This window comes from Nomascus leucogenys, chromosome 12 (genome assembly GCF_006542625.1).
Source record: "Nomascus leucogenys isolate Asia chromosome 12, Asia_NLE_v1, whole genome shotgun sequence".
NCBI classification, from domain to species: Eukaryota; Metazoa; Chordata; class Mammalia; order Primates; family Hylobatidae; genus Nomascus; species Nomascus leucogenys.
Window position 1 is genome coordinate 65,429,860 of NC_044392.1, and position 13,344 is coordinate 65,443,203.

Genomic DNA, 13,344 nt, shown 5'->3' on the forward strand with positions numbered 1-13,344 from the left:
AAGAGCAAGGTGCCAGCAGAGTTGGCTCCTTGTTTTGTAGATGGCCATCTTCCCCCTGTATCTCTTCACACCATCTTCCCTCTCTATGTGTCTGTTTCTCTGTCCAAATTTCTTTCTTTCTCTTTCTTTCTTTCTTTCTTTCTTTCTTTCTTTCTTTCTTTCTTCTTTCTTTCTTCTTTCTTTCTTTCTTTCTTCTTTCTTTCTTCTTTCTTTCTTTCTTTCTTCTTTCTTTCTTTTTTGAGACGGAGTCTTGCTCTGTCACTCAGGCTGGAATGCAGTGGCACGATCTCGGTTCACTGGTTCACTGCAACCTCCGCCTCCTGGGTTCAAGCGATTCTTCTGCCTCAGCCTCCTGAGTAGCTGGGACTACAGGCACGCACCACCACACCTGGCTAATTTTTTGTATTTTTAGTAGAGACGGGGTTTCACCATGTTGGCCAAGGTGGTCTCGATCTCCTGACCTCGTGACCCACCCGCCTCAGCCTCTCAAAGTGCTGGGATTAAAGGCGTGACAAATTTCTACTTTTTATAAGAACACCGATCATATTGGATTAGGGCCCACTGTAGTGTCCTCATTTTAACTTCATTACCTCTGTAAAGATCCTGTCTCCAAATGAGATCACATTCTGAGGCACTGGGGGTTAGGACTTGTGCATCTTTTTTGGAGAGGGCATGGGGTGTAAATTTAACCCATAGCATTAGTATCCTCCCTGTCCAAATGAGGAAACTGGCTCAGAGAGGTTGTCATATGCCTGAAGTCATGCAGCTAGGAAAAGCAGCAGCCACCAGCACTGTCAGAGCCTGTGTGGGCCCCACGACATCATGTTCCCTGGCTCAGCAGCAGCGACGCCTCTGTGGAACCCACCACTGCCCATGGGCATAGAGGGCACCCCACCACAGAGCTGTCCTATGACTGTGCCAGGGGTTAGAGTGGGGAGCAGAAGCCGGGCTCCCAGCCAGCCTCCCTGACCTCCCCCTGTCTCCCTGCAATGAGGAGAGAGGGGAAGACATGGCAGGCAAGGAGTGGGTGGGCAGAGCAGGGTTGGGGGTGGTGGTGTTGGGCAGGCCTCACAAGTCCCCAGCACTGGGGTCTACTCCACTCCCTCTCTCCCCTCTTCCAGCTGGTTGGTTTTCAATTAGGAGAGCACCTGGGTAGGTTCTGGAATGGCTCCCACTGGTGATTTATAAAATGAAGCTGCTTTTATTCAAATGCTTGAGTCACCTTTAGAATTTCTTAATGTCCTGATTCCTGCTTTGCACTCTCAGAAAAGGACCCCTGAAGTCAAGAACTAAACCCCTACCACATGACATGCACACCCTCTTCACCATCCTCCACCCTTCCTCCATGCCCCGTGGTGCCTTCCACCATGCAGGGGGACAATGGACATGGATTGGACAAACATGTCCATCTGGAGAAAGGACTTCACTGGAATCTGGAAGTCAGATTGCCACCCTCTGAGACTAAAAATGTCTTCTTACAGTGGCATCTTGTTTAACTTTAAAATGGATTATTGATGCCTCAGAATTCTGAAATGGTTTGAATTCCAAGTCCAGAACCAGTGGGCAGCCCGGCCAGACACCGGCACCCCAGGAGGCCCCCACTTGGGACATCAGACCTCCCTGCCTGGTGGACCCGAATCCTCCACAAGGTATCTGTCTCACCCTCAGCCTGTCTAAAAGAACTGTTGACACCGTGGGAAATATTCGTGTCTAATTTGCCACCAAAGGCTTCATGACCTTGGACAATTATTTTACTCACTCTAGACTTCAGTTCCTCCATTTGTTAATGCAACAATAAACAATACCAAGCTCCCAACATTACTGTGAGAATTAAATAAGATAATACATGATCTTTCTTAGCAAACTGTAAAAGGTGCTGCGCAAAGTAGAATATAGGTAGACGGTGGCCTGATCCTTCCACGGAAGATTTCTGCTCAGCCCACACTCTGTGAAAGGTGGCTAAAGCCTAGGATAAAAACCCACCTGAAGGTCGTGAACCCTTTGAGAGTCATGGTTGTGTCCCTTTAATGTGATAATCCCCACACAGTGTCCAGTGCATAATCCCATTACGGTGTCTGCTGCTCAACAAATATTTGTGGAATAAAGGAAGGAAAGGAAGAAGAAAAAGAAAAAGGGATGATATGAAGATCAGATTGTGCCCCTTGAAAAAATACCAGTAACATATTTATTGCATGCCATGCATTATTCTAAAATAGTTAATGTAAATGAACTAACTTAGTCTCATGACACCTTGTGGGGCAAGATCTATAATTAGCTCCATTTCACAGATGAGGCAATGGAGTCACAAAGCAGTCAAAGTAATTTCCCAAGATGCTACAACTAGCAACTTGGCAGAGCCAGGATTTGAACCCAGGGTTTTGGCTGCAGATCTCCATGCTCCTCCGCCCCAAGCCACCTCCACTAGCAGTGCTGTCTCAGGAGAGCCAGGATGCTTGAGCCCAGGTCACTTTACCCAGGCAGGTAAAGGTTATGGGGTCCCCCTTCCTTTCTATGGCCTCCCGCCTCCATATGCCACAGGTCCCACACTAGCCTGACCATTCTGTTCTATTTTACCATTGCTTGCAAGCTGTGTAAAGATGCACCTTCCCAATTTTGCATGCAGAAAAGAGGAACTGAATCTGTCCAGCTTTTTCTCATCTGTGATCAGCTCAGTGTCACACGTCTGAAAATGCTTTGCGCCACCCACATTTCTTCCCCCATGGAATACCCTTCACCTTATTTCTGCCTTTTGAAATCCTATTCATCCCTCAAGATACCCCAAACACCCCTTCCTGCATGAGGGTTGCTCTGCTTCCTCCGCTCTTCACTTTGCCCATTTGGTGTCTACCTGCCCCCTGTGAGATCTGGGAGGTTGGGGTCTTGCCTGGCTCATTGCCACAGCCTCAGAACCCCAAGGCACCATGTGCTTGGCACAGAGCTGATATTCAGTTGCATTTAGTAAACTGAGATTGTAATGATGCTGCAGTTCCTTAATGTCAAATGACACTTTACAGTGTGCATTAGTTATCTATCACCATGTAACAAATTACTCCTACACTTAATAGCTTAAAACAACACACATTTACATCTCACAGTTTCTGTGAATCAGGAGTGAATACAGGCACAGGTTAGCTGGTTTCTAGAGCTCTCAGCCTGTCTGCAATCAAAATGTTGGGTAGGGTTTCTGTCACCTCAAGGCTCCACTGCAGTGGGAGAGGGGAGCTTCTGAGCTCACTCACATACTTGTTGGCAGGATTTGGTCTCTCCTGGGCTATTGGACTGGAGGCAGGGGAAATTACTCTTTGGCTGTTGGCTGAAAGTCATCCTCAGGTCCTTGCCACAGGGACCTCTTCATAGAGCCGCTCACAACATGGCAGCTTGCTTCCTTACAGCAAGCAAGAGAGAATACAAGCAAGACAGAATCCACAGGCTTTGCAAACCAAACGCATTGCTTTGGTGTCTTCTATTTGTTACAAGCAAGTCACAAAATCCAGCCCACACTCAAGGGGAGAGGGTTACACAAGGGCATGCTGACCAGGAAGCAGGGATTACTGGAGGCCATTTTGGAAGGTTGTCAACCACAGAGGGTAATGCATGTTATAGGAGGTGATCTCAATTTGCCAGTGTGGAGCTGGACCAGCAGAGGGCATGGGTGAAATGAAAGGGGCACATTGGAACAGAGCTGTGAGCCTTTTCACACATGAAAATATAAGGTCTCCCACACTGGGTCAACCCCTGGACCACCCAGCCTAGTTTCCTACCACCAAGGTACAGGCTGTAGGGAGGTACAATTGTCCTCCCTGGCCCGCCCTCCCACGTGCTGAATGTTTCTCAGCATGCTCACATTCCTCTAATAATAATACTACTCCTGCGTAGCATATCTTGTACAAAGCACTTTCACACTCATTATCTCACTCCTTGTGACAGTCCTCTGGAGGAAGTTCTTGTGTATTCCAATTTAAGTTGAGGAAACTGAGACCCAGAAAGTCCAAGGTCACGTGGCCTAATGACTGACAGAGCTGGAAAAGAACCCAGTCCGACATCCTGAAATTTATCTAAACTTTTATTTATTTATTTATTTATTTATTTAGAGACAGAGTCTCACTCTGTCACCTAGGCTGGAGTGGTTCAAGAGAGTCTCCTGCCTCAGCCCCCCAAGTAGTTGGAACTACAGGCACCCACCACCACACCCAGCTAATTTTTGTATTTTTAGTTGAGACAGGGTTTCGCCACGTTGGCCAGGCTGGTCTTAAACTCCCGACCTCAGGTGATCCACCTGCCTTGGCCTCTCAAAGTGCTGGGATTACAGGTGTGAGCCACTGTGCCCGGCCTATCTAAATTTTTAGAAACTTATTTCTATATCCAGACTACCGCTATATCCAGACAAGAGTTCCATACAACTACTACCTACAGCGAGGACAAAAGATTTTTACATATTTGTCCAAAACTTAGTGTCAAGGCAGTGCCATCCTCCCCAGACAACTGGCTTTGATGACCAGACACCCCCTGCCCATGTGGAATCAAGCCCCCAGGGTGGACTCAGATGCCAGTGCTGGGACTCCGGGGCTATCGCTGGCTTGGACAGTTCCAGTTTTTGAAGGTGACTCCTTCCTTCTCTTGCCCTCTCCCTGGCTTAGATATCTAAAAGCCAAATATTCTCTCTCTGTTTGTACAAACAATTTCAGGAAAGGAAATGGTGAGGCTTGGTGGGCAGGGCATGGGATTTTGTGGGGAGGAGGAGTGTCTAGTTGTGATGGCCTAGCTTCCAATCTTGGCTCTCTGGCTTTTGTGAGGAGATCAGCCTGCTGTGGTTTGGGGCGAGTACTGATGATGGGGGTACTGGGTGGTATTCTAATGAACTTATCCCACAGCAGCCACAGAGAAAGGGCACCCTCTGAGGATGAGGAAAGGGGGTGCTGTGAATGAAATGGATGTTTGGTGTCAGTCATCCAAGGAAAGGAGCCCAGGGCAGATGGAGGGGAGCACCTGTCTTACCTGAACCTCCCTCTCTCAGATCTAGATCTCAAAGAGGTAAACTGCCTGGAGATAAGCTTCATGGCAAAGTGCATTAATGCTGAATAATAAGGCTGAATATTGCCCCCCCAAAGATGTCCAGATCCTAATCCCCAAAACTTGAGATGGGCAGGTTAACCTGGATTATCTGGACAGGTCCCCTATAACCACAAGGGTATTTATAAGAGGATGGTGGGAGGACAGAGTCAGGAGCTACGACCACAGAAGCAGAGGTCGAGTGTTGGGGCCACAAGCCAAGGAATGCAGGTGGTGTGTAGAAACTGGAAAAGGCAATGAAACAGATCATCTCCTAGAGCTCTGTAAGGAATGCAGCCTTGTACATTCCGGCCCAGTAAGACTGATTTTGGACTTCCAACCTCCAGAACCGTAAGATAATAAATGTGTGGTGTTTTGAGCCACTAAGTTTGTGGTAATCTGTTACAGTAGCAATAGGAAACTAATACAGATGATGTCTGTCATAAAGAAATTAGCCAGGAGATGGACTGGGTCAACACCACAGCTCTTAAGCTGGACCATCGGGGGCATGTTTTTTTCCCCTTTGGGTCATCCATAGCCCATGCACTCGAGAATGACTGTAAGAGTTGTGCACTCACATTAGAACCAGAGAGTTAGAGAGTTAAAGGTAGCAGCACTCCTCAAGGGACCTCGTGATGATGGCAGCAGTGATTAACCAGAGACCCTCCAAGAGGACTTGACCTGCCTGCAAGTTTCAGCCTCTGCTTTCCAATGAGAGAGCTTCTGAGCATTGCCTGCCCTGGAGGATCAGGTCTTATGTCATCAAGCAAAGAAGTCATGGCCTTTAGGCACCCCCCCACCACCACCACCTGACATCCTCTGCAATGGCCAGGAGGCCTGATAGGAGGGTCCTAGGCCTCAGGGCTGCAGACACTGGGGCTGCCCACCAATCAACCTAAGGAGATAGATGGTCAGAGCTGCCAAAACCTTCAAGAGCAAATCCCAGGGATGGTGACTCTCTCCCACCTCCTTCACCCAGTTTCAGATGGGAGCCCTGCTGAGCCTCTGTTTCCATCAGCCTGCAGCAACTTCCCTGTCTCAGTCCACTCAGGCTGCCATAACAGAAGGCCACAGGCCATGTGGCTCAAAGGATAGTTCTGGAGGCTGGCAGTCCAAGATCAAGGTGCCATCAGAGTTGGTTTCTGGTGAGGCCTCTTTCCCTGGCTTGCAGAAGGCCACCTTCCCACTGCATCCTCCCATGGCCTTTCCTCTGTGCTTGCACATCGCTGGCATCTCTTCCTCTCCTTCTAAGGACAACAGTCACATCATATGAGGGCCTACCTATATGACCCAGTTAACCTTAATTACCTTTTCAAAAGCCCCATCTCTAAACACAGCCACTTTCGGGGTTGGGGCTTTCGCATGTGAATTTGAGGGGACACAATTCAGTCCATAACATCCCCCTTCCTACCAGTTCCCATCACATCACAGCTCTAGACTGCCTCTGGCTTCAGCTCTCACATCCTCCAGCAAACCCCGTCAACATGAGAAAGGTCACATCCTATCATCCAGGGAGACTTTGTAGGCTGTCAGGAGGCTGGTGAAGTCCAGGTGGCCTGTCTGGAGCGGTAGACAGAGGAGTGGGTCACAAGCCCTGCCCTGACTTGGGGAAGGAGAGGCTTTCACAAACAGGTGGAGAGCACACTTGGGATTTCCAGGCATGGGGCTGCAGCTGCTTCTCTCTCTTCCATTCAAATCCCTGCTCTACGTCAGGGGCTTGGAAGCCCCGGCTGAATGGGAATCACACCTTCTGGACTAAAAACTGGGACGCGAGGCCTAACAAAAGATTTTTGTGATGCTTGCTGGCGTAAGTAACAGTCTGACTGACGGAGTGTGATTTCAGGATTACCAGCTTTTTTAGGACACTGAAATCAGTTGAGGGAACTATGGGACAGAATATTTAAAATCCAAATCCAAAATATGGTCCCTCTCAATAAATCTCACCAAGACCAAACCCCCAATAACTCCTACCTCCATAAAGCTCTATGAAGATGAAGAGCATGTTTTGCTCACCATCGTGCTTCAGCACCTAGTGATAGGGATGCTCTGTAAATATTTGATGAGAGAGAAAGAAAGACAATTCATTTGACGAGGCACATGCCCAACACATTTGTCTCTCCAACCCCAGGCCAGTGCTGCCAGCTGTGTAAGAAAAAAAGACAGTCCCCTACATCATCCTCTTTCATATTCCTAGCTCAGGCACCTTCAGTGGGGCCAGCGATTTTCCAGTGTCCCTCTGCTCCTGTTGGAGAGACATATCAGGTCCCACCTAGTACCTGCACCACTTAGGGCCTCACTAGTCCCCAAGCTGGGGTGTTCCCAAAAGGCCAGGGCAACTCCAGCCCTGGGAAAGAGCTACTTTTAGGGCCTGGGGAAGGTAAGGACTAATGGGAACTAGGGAAGCATGGGGATGACAGAGAGGAAGAGAAGACACCACTCCTGGAACGCTGCTTAAGGCTAGAAGGAAGATCCAGATCTAAGTGGTCAAAGGAGAGAAGGTGGCTTGGGAGACATATGCACAAGTGCCCACTGCCCTTTGCCAGGAAGCACTCCATGGGATGCAGAAAGCCATTTTTCTCCCTCTTGGGTCCAAATAAAATCTTTGAAGCCCAGTCCAAATCCATACCCAGGCTGCTACCGAGTGATAGAGTATCCACAGGGCACTTTCTGCACCAGCCGTAATCAGTTCATTCATCAGACTTTCAAGCCAAAGAATAATTTCTGAAGATTCTCAGATTCCCAGTCCACTCTCACCCTGACTGGTCTGTGTCTGGGACTCTCAGGAAAAGTGTGGACTCAGGAAAGCACTTGGAGATTCTCTACTCTTTGCGTACCATCCGCTCTACAAGGGGCATAAGCCCAGGTGGTGGAAGTCAGGCCAAAGCATCCCTTCAGCTTGAGGCCACCTGCCTTCCTAACTCAGGAGCTGAGGCCGAGAGACTGGCCACCAGCATAACTCGGGAGGTCCCAGGGCATTGACTTAAGCCTAGGTATCTGGACAGCCAGTTTGCCCACATCCACCTCATTGCATAAGAGCTATGCTCTCGATGAGAAATGTGCACCCCAGGGAGCAGATATGGGGGTGTGACTGAGATTTGGCACTGGACTTCCAAAGCTGCAGGAGGTGTGGCTGGCACGTGTGGGCCCAGGACCCTCCCTGACACATGGGAGGCCTGTCTCCAGAGGCTCCTTGTTCCCTCTTACAGGCCCTAAAAATAAAGCTACCAGGACACAGTTATTCTGACCTCAATGTTAAACAGAGCCCTGGGAAAGAAAGGGGCTCTTGAGTTTCATGGATGGGGTCAGAGGAGAGCGCAAGGACAAAAGGTGTGGGAGGCTCAGTGCCCAGGAATGGAGCTTCCGCTTTGGCTTTGAGGATACCAAGGCCGCCAGCACAGAGAAGGTGGCGAGGGCCATGAGAAGTCTTCAAAAAGGAAGCACAATTCCACCAGCCAGAATGGGGTGACAAATTTGGCCTGCATGTTATCCAGCCAGCATCAGCCTCAGCTCTGAAACTCCATGGAGTGCCTAGTGGACCAGATCCTAGCTGTCTTCCACTCCTCCACTGCTATGGAATGATGGGCTAATTTGCTGACCTGGAAAGCTAATGCTGTTCCCAAGCCCCTCAGGCACACACAGCATGCACATCCTCACCCGGCCAGCCCTAGCTCAAAATGTAATTCCAGTATTACGGATGATCCAGAAAGATCAGAAAGGGGGGATTATCGGAGAGCAAAGATTGAGAAGGAAATGGTTAACCAGAGAGATGTCCGGTGAGTGAGGGATTTGAGGGCAGGGACCATCTATCCTGAATCTGCGTGCTTCGTGTAGAAGCTGCCACTGTGCCCTGCACATAGGAGACACTTAGCTAATTCTGTTGATTGGTTGGCCACTGTCCCTAAGTTCTCCTGGGGTGGGAAGGGGAAATGTTACAGGATGTAAACAAGGTGTACAAAGCTGGCATCTGAGATTTGGTCACTAGAGGGCGCTCCAGGACAAAAGCTGACTCCTGGGCCGCCCTCACCACGGCTAAGGGGTTTAGAGGGAGACAGTTTGGAGCTTGTTTATTCATTCAACATACATCTACCGAACAGTTACTCCGTGTCAAACACTAAGTGCTATAAAGGATGCAAAACGATTGAGATGCAACTTATCTTTCATTAGAAAGATAACTGGCATAAGCAAAAAATAATGTATCCATATGTATCCACCTGTAGCTTCTCTTTATGAAACGCTGATGTGTTTAGTCTTTACACACCGTCCCTGCCCCATATCTGCACGGCTGACCCATCTTTCATGTCTTTGTTCAAATGTCACCTTCTCACTGAGCCTGCCCTTCCTACCTCATTTCAAAGCAAAGCGTGTTCCCTCGTTACTCCACTTTTCCCATGTGCTTATAACCACCCAGAAGCCACGTAACTTATGCATCTATGATCTCATTGTTTGTGTCCCCCCAGGACATAAGTCCCATGACGATGGAGGGTCTGTTTGTGTTCACCAATGGACACAGTGCCTAGAACAGCATTTTGCACACAGCAAGTATGCAATGCATGTTTTTAATGAGTAAGATAGGCAACAATTCTAATTAGCCCCAAGTAAATCAAGGAGCTAGGGATCGGCCAATGAGTACTCCTATGGTTTAGGGAGTTTGGGTGAAGCAGGCCTCATGTACAGTAGGAGTCTTCTCAGAGGAGGTAACATATCAGCTGGTCTTGAAGGATGAAGAACACTTTGCAGGTTAGAGAAGGTGGAGTCATATCAGGCAAAGGAACAGCATGCACAGAGGCTCAGAGATGAGCCCTGCGGGGTGTTGAGTATGGCAGCCTTGGCAGAAGGACAGGTCAGATGTCCCTCCTGGTCTTCACAGACCCCACCTCCTCCAGACAGCCGTTGCATGCTCTGGCCAGTCGGGCCCCAGCCATGACCAGAGCTACTGGACAGTAGCTAGGCCGTGTCCCTCTGCCTGCTCTGCAGTTTCCCCTCGCTCCATGTTCCCGGGGTGTTTCACCCACACTCCTTGCCATCTGGGGCTTGCTAACATGGGCAACCTCTGCCACTCCTGTCTCTGTTATACTCTCCCTTCTGCTGCAAGAAAGAAACAAACTGCACAGCTCGGAAAACAATCCATCATTTTGTCATAACATTTCCATTTCAAAGACTTCCTTTCCAGGCTTCTCTCTGCCCAAACGCTTCCTCTCATTAGCATAAGAACTGGCAAGGCGTTGAGTGACAGGGGAGGAGAGGGGCTGGGAATAGGGCTCTAGAACTGGGGCCTGGGTCTGTGTCTACTCAGGGAGGGGCAGGGCATGGGTGTGCATGTGTGTACTTGTGTATACACGTGTGTGTGCTTGTGCACACGTCCACACCTGGTCTTTGTGGGTTCGCATCTCTCAGCACTCATTACTTGTGCTGCATAGCAAAGCATAAGCCACCCTCGGGCACTGGCTGAGCCTCCACAGCGTTCTAGGAACTCTGCTGGGCGCTGAGGATTCAGGGAGGAAGAACACAGGCACTGTTCATCAGCAATTCAGTCAGAGAGACAAATGTGTCAGTGAACAACTATGACACAATAAATGCAATGAGAAAGCGGAGGAGTGGGGACCCTAGAGGAGGTGACATTTAGGCTGGCCTTGAAGGAGAAGGAGCCCTTCACAGATTAGAGAAGGTGGAAAGGCATAGCAGGCAAAGGGAACAGGGGGTGCAAACTCCCAGAGGCGAGCCCTGCAGGTGTTGGATGTGGCTGTGGCAGAAGGACAGACAGCGGGCAACACCTGCTCGGTGGACGTGAATGGCCACCAAGGCTTCCTCGGCGGCCCCTGACTGCTTGGACCTTATTGGCAGATAGGGCTGGTGGGAGATCCAGAACAAGTCAGCCCCGCTCTGCAAAGGGGCCCCTGTAGCCTTGCAGCTCCTCCCTGGCCTCCAGGTAGGCCCTCTTCACAAGCAAACCACGGATGTGCTGGTGGCCCCTTCCCGAAGCCTGCTCACTCACCACTTAGCACAGCCCTCAGAAGACCTGACCACAGAGCCCAATGTGGACTCCTTCCCAGAACCTTAAAGCCCTGGTGGCAGTTTGTTCTTCTAACATGCACGGAGGAGTTCCAGGGGGACAGCAAAGGAATGGGGAGTGTTCTAGGCCAGCCAGGGGAAGGAGAAGACATGGGGAGTGGACCTGAGTGTGTGCTGGGAAGGGGGGATATAAAGATCCAAGAGGAAAGAGGAGATGGAGAAAGCAGTGTGACTCTTGAGGACCTCACCCAATGACTCATTCATTCATTCACCCTGCAATACTTGATAGGACATTCCATGAATTGGGCACCTATGATATCAAAATGAGAGGCGAGACCGGGCATGGTGGCTCATGCCTGGGAGGCTGAGGTGAGTGGATCACCCGTGATCAGGAGTTTAAGACCAGCCTGGATAACATGGTGAAACCCCATCTCTACTAAAAATACAAAAATTAGCTGAGTGTGGCTGCATATGCTCGTAGTAACAGCTGCTCGGTAGGCTGAGGCAGGATAATTACTTGAACCCAGGAGGCAGAGGTTGCAGTAAGCGGAGATTGCATCACTGCACTCCGGCCTAGGCAACAGAGTGAGACTCTGTCTCAAAAAAAAAAAAAAAAAAGAAAGAAAGAAAGAAAAAGAAAAAGAAAAAGAAAAAGAAAAAAAAAATGCGAAGTGCACAATGTCTGTCCTCAGCAAGCTCACAGGCCATGATGAAGACCAACAGGGAAATAAGTGGTATGATACTAAGCTCCCAGGCTTGTCAGGAGCATCCTGAAGACTGAGTTGAGGTTTGAAGGTTGATTGAAAGTCAGAGGAGTTGGAGAGTAGAGAACATTCCAGGCAGAGAGTTCTCTGCAGCCAGGAACATTGCTGAGGCCACAGGGGTGCTGCGCTGCAACACTGAGTTAGCCCCAGTGGGGAGCTGCCCCACACACCAGCCTCACTGTGCCCTCACTGCCCTCCCAGGACAGGGGTCACCACCAGGGCCAACGGGGCAGGGGGTGAGACAGGACCCATTTGGTCCAAACCTCACCTTTGTGAAAGTCATCATATTTAGACTTTCTACATTATCTCCAGTTGGGATGTGGGTGTTTAAAATACAGTTGCTAAATGTAAACCATTGAAATCTATAACCATTTTTGTAAGCCTATTTGGCATTTTTTTAAATATACAAGAAGTGTAAAAATAATGAAAGTGGCCCAATTCTGTCTCGTTCTTGGCAAACAGGCAGTATTGGTCCTAGATAAGAACAGCGAGGCTTAGAGAAGCCTCCCAAAGCCAAACTGACTCCTTGGTACCTCGCTAACCTCGCTGGCCCAGTAAGATTCAAACGGCAAGGCCTGCCCATTGCTGGCACCACCCTCTGTCCTTGAAGTCCTGGGATGTTCTCCTGTGGCCTCTGCACCATCCCACACCAGGCTTCTCGGCTCACCCAGGAAGGGCAGCCTGAGCCTTCCTGCTCCATTTCACCCCCACAGCCCAGTCTCTTCCCTGCAGGAGGCAACGGGCTGCTTTTGTGGCCAAGCTGGCTGCACAGCCGCAAACCCAGACAGGCACCACAGGCAGTATCTCCACTGCCCCGGGACCCTCATCTCTTTTGTCCTTGGGTACCACTAAGAAAGGCCCCAGGAGATGCCCCCAGATGGCTTGTCAACCGGATACCATTGGCAGCTGCCAGTGGGAGAAAGAAGTCAGAGCCCACTCTGCTCCCACCCCCCACCTCACTCCTCATGAAGGACAGTCTCCTTTGTGAAGTGTCACTGCCAAACCTGCAGGTTCCGGCTCCTGGAGACATGGGCGTTACTCACCTGCTCCAGCTGTTTGCATGGCAGGCCTGCGGTCAGCCTGAGGTAGGGGCAGGAGCTAGATAGCAAGATGGCCCCACCCCCTTCCCAAGGCCTTCTGAGGGTTGAACTACTATAAAGGTGTGACAAAGTCTGATCACTATATTTGGGGTGGGTAAAGCAGAGGGGACAAGACTAGCTATGATTTAGAAAACAAAGGCCTGGTCAATTGTCTTCCCCCTGATGGGAAAAAGACTATCTAAAGAGGGGGGTGCAAAGAAAAAGGGAGGAGGGCTAGAGAGCAGACACATGCAGCTCCCAGCAGAGCACTGTCCAGGGAGCCTGCCAAGCAGACTCCAAGCACTGTGATCTCCCCAAGAGCTGTCCCTCCCAAGGTAGCTGAGGGGCCTCAAAGTAGCATCACCGAGAAAAACTTCCTAAAGCCACCTGAATCCCCTTGTGTGACCTGGTAATATTTGGATTTCCTGCGTGGCTCTCTCCCA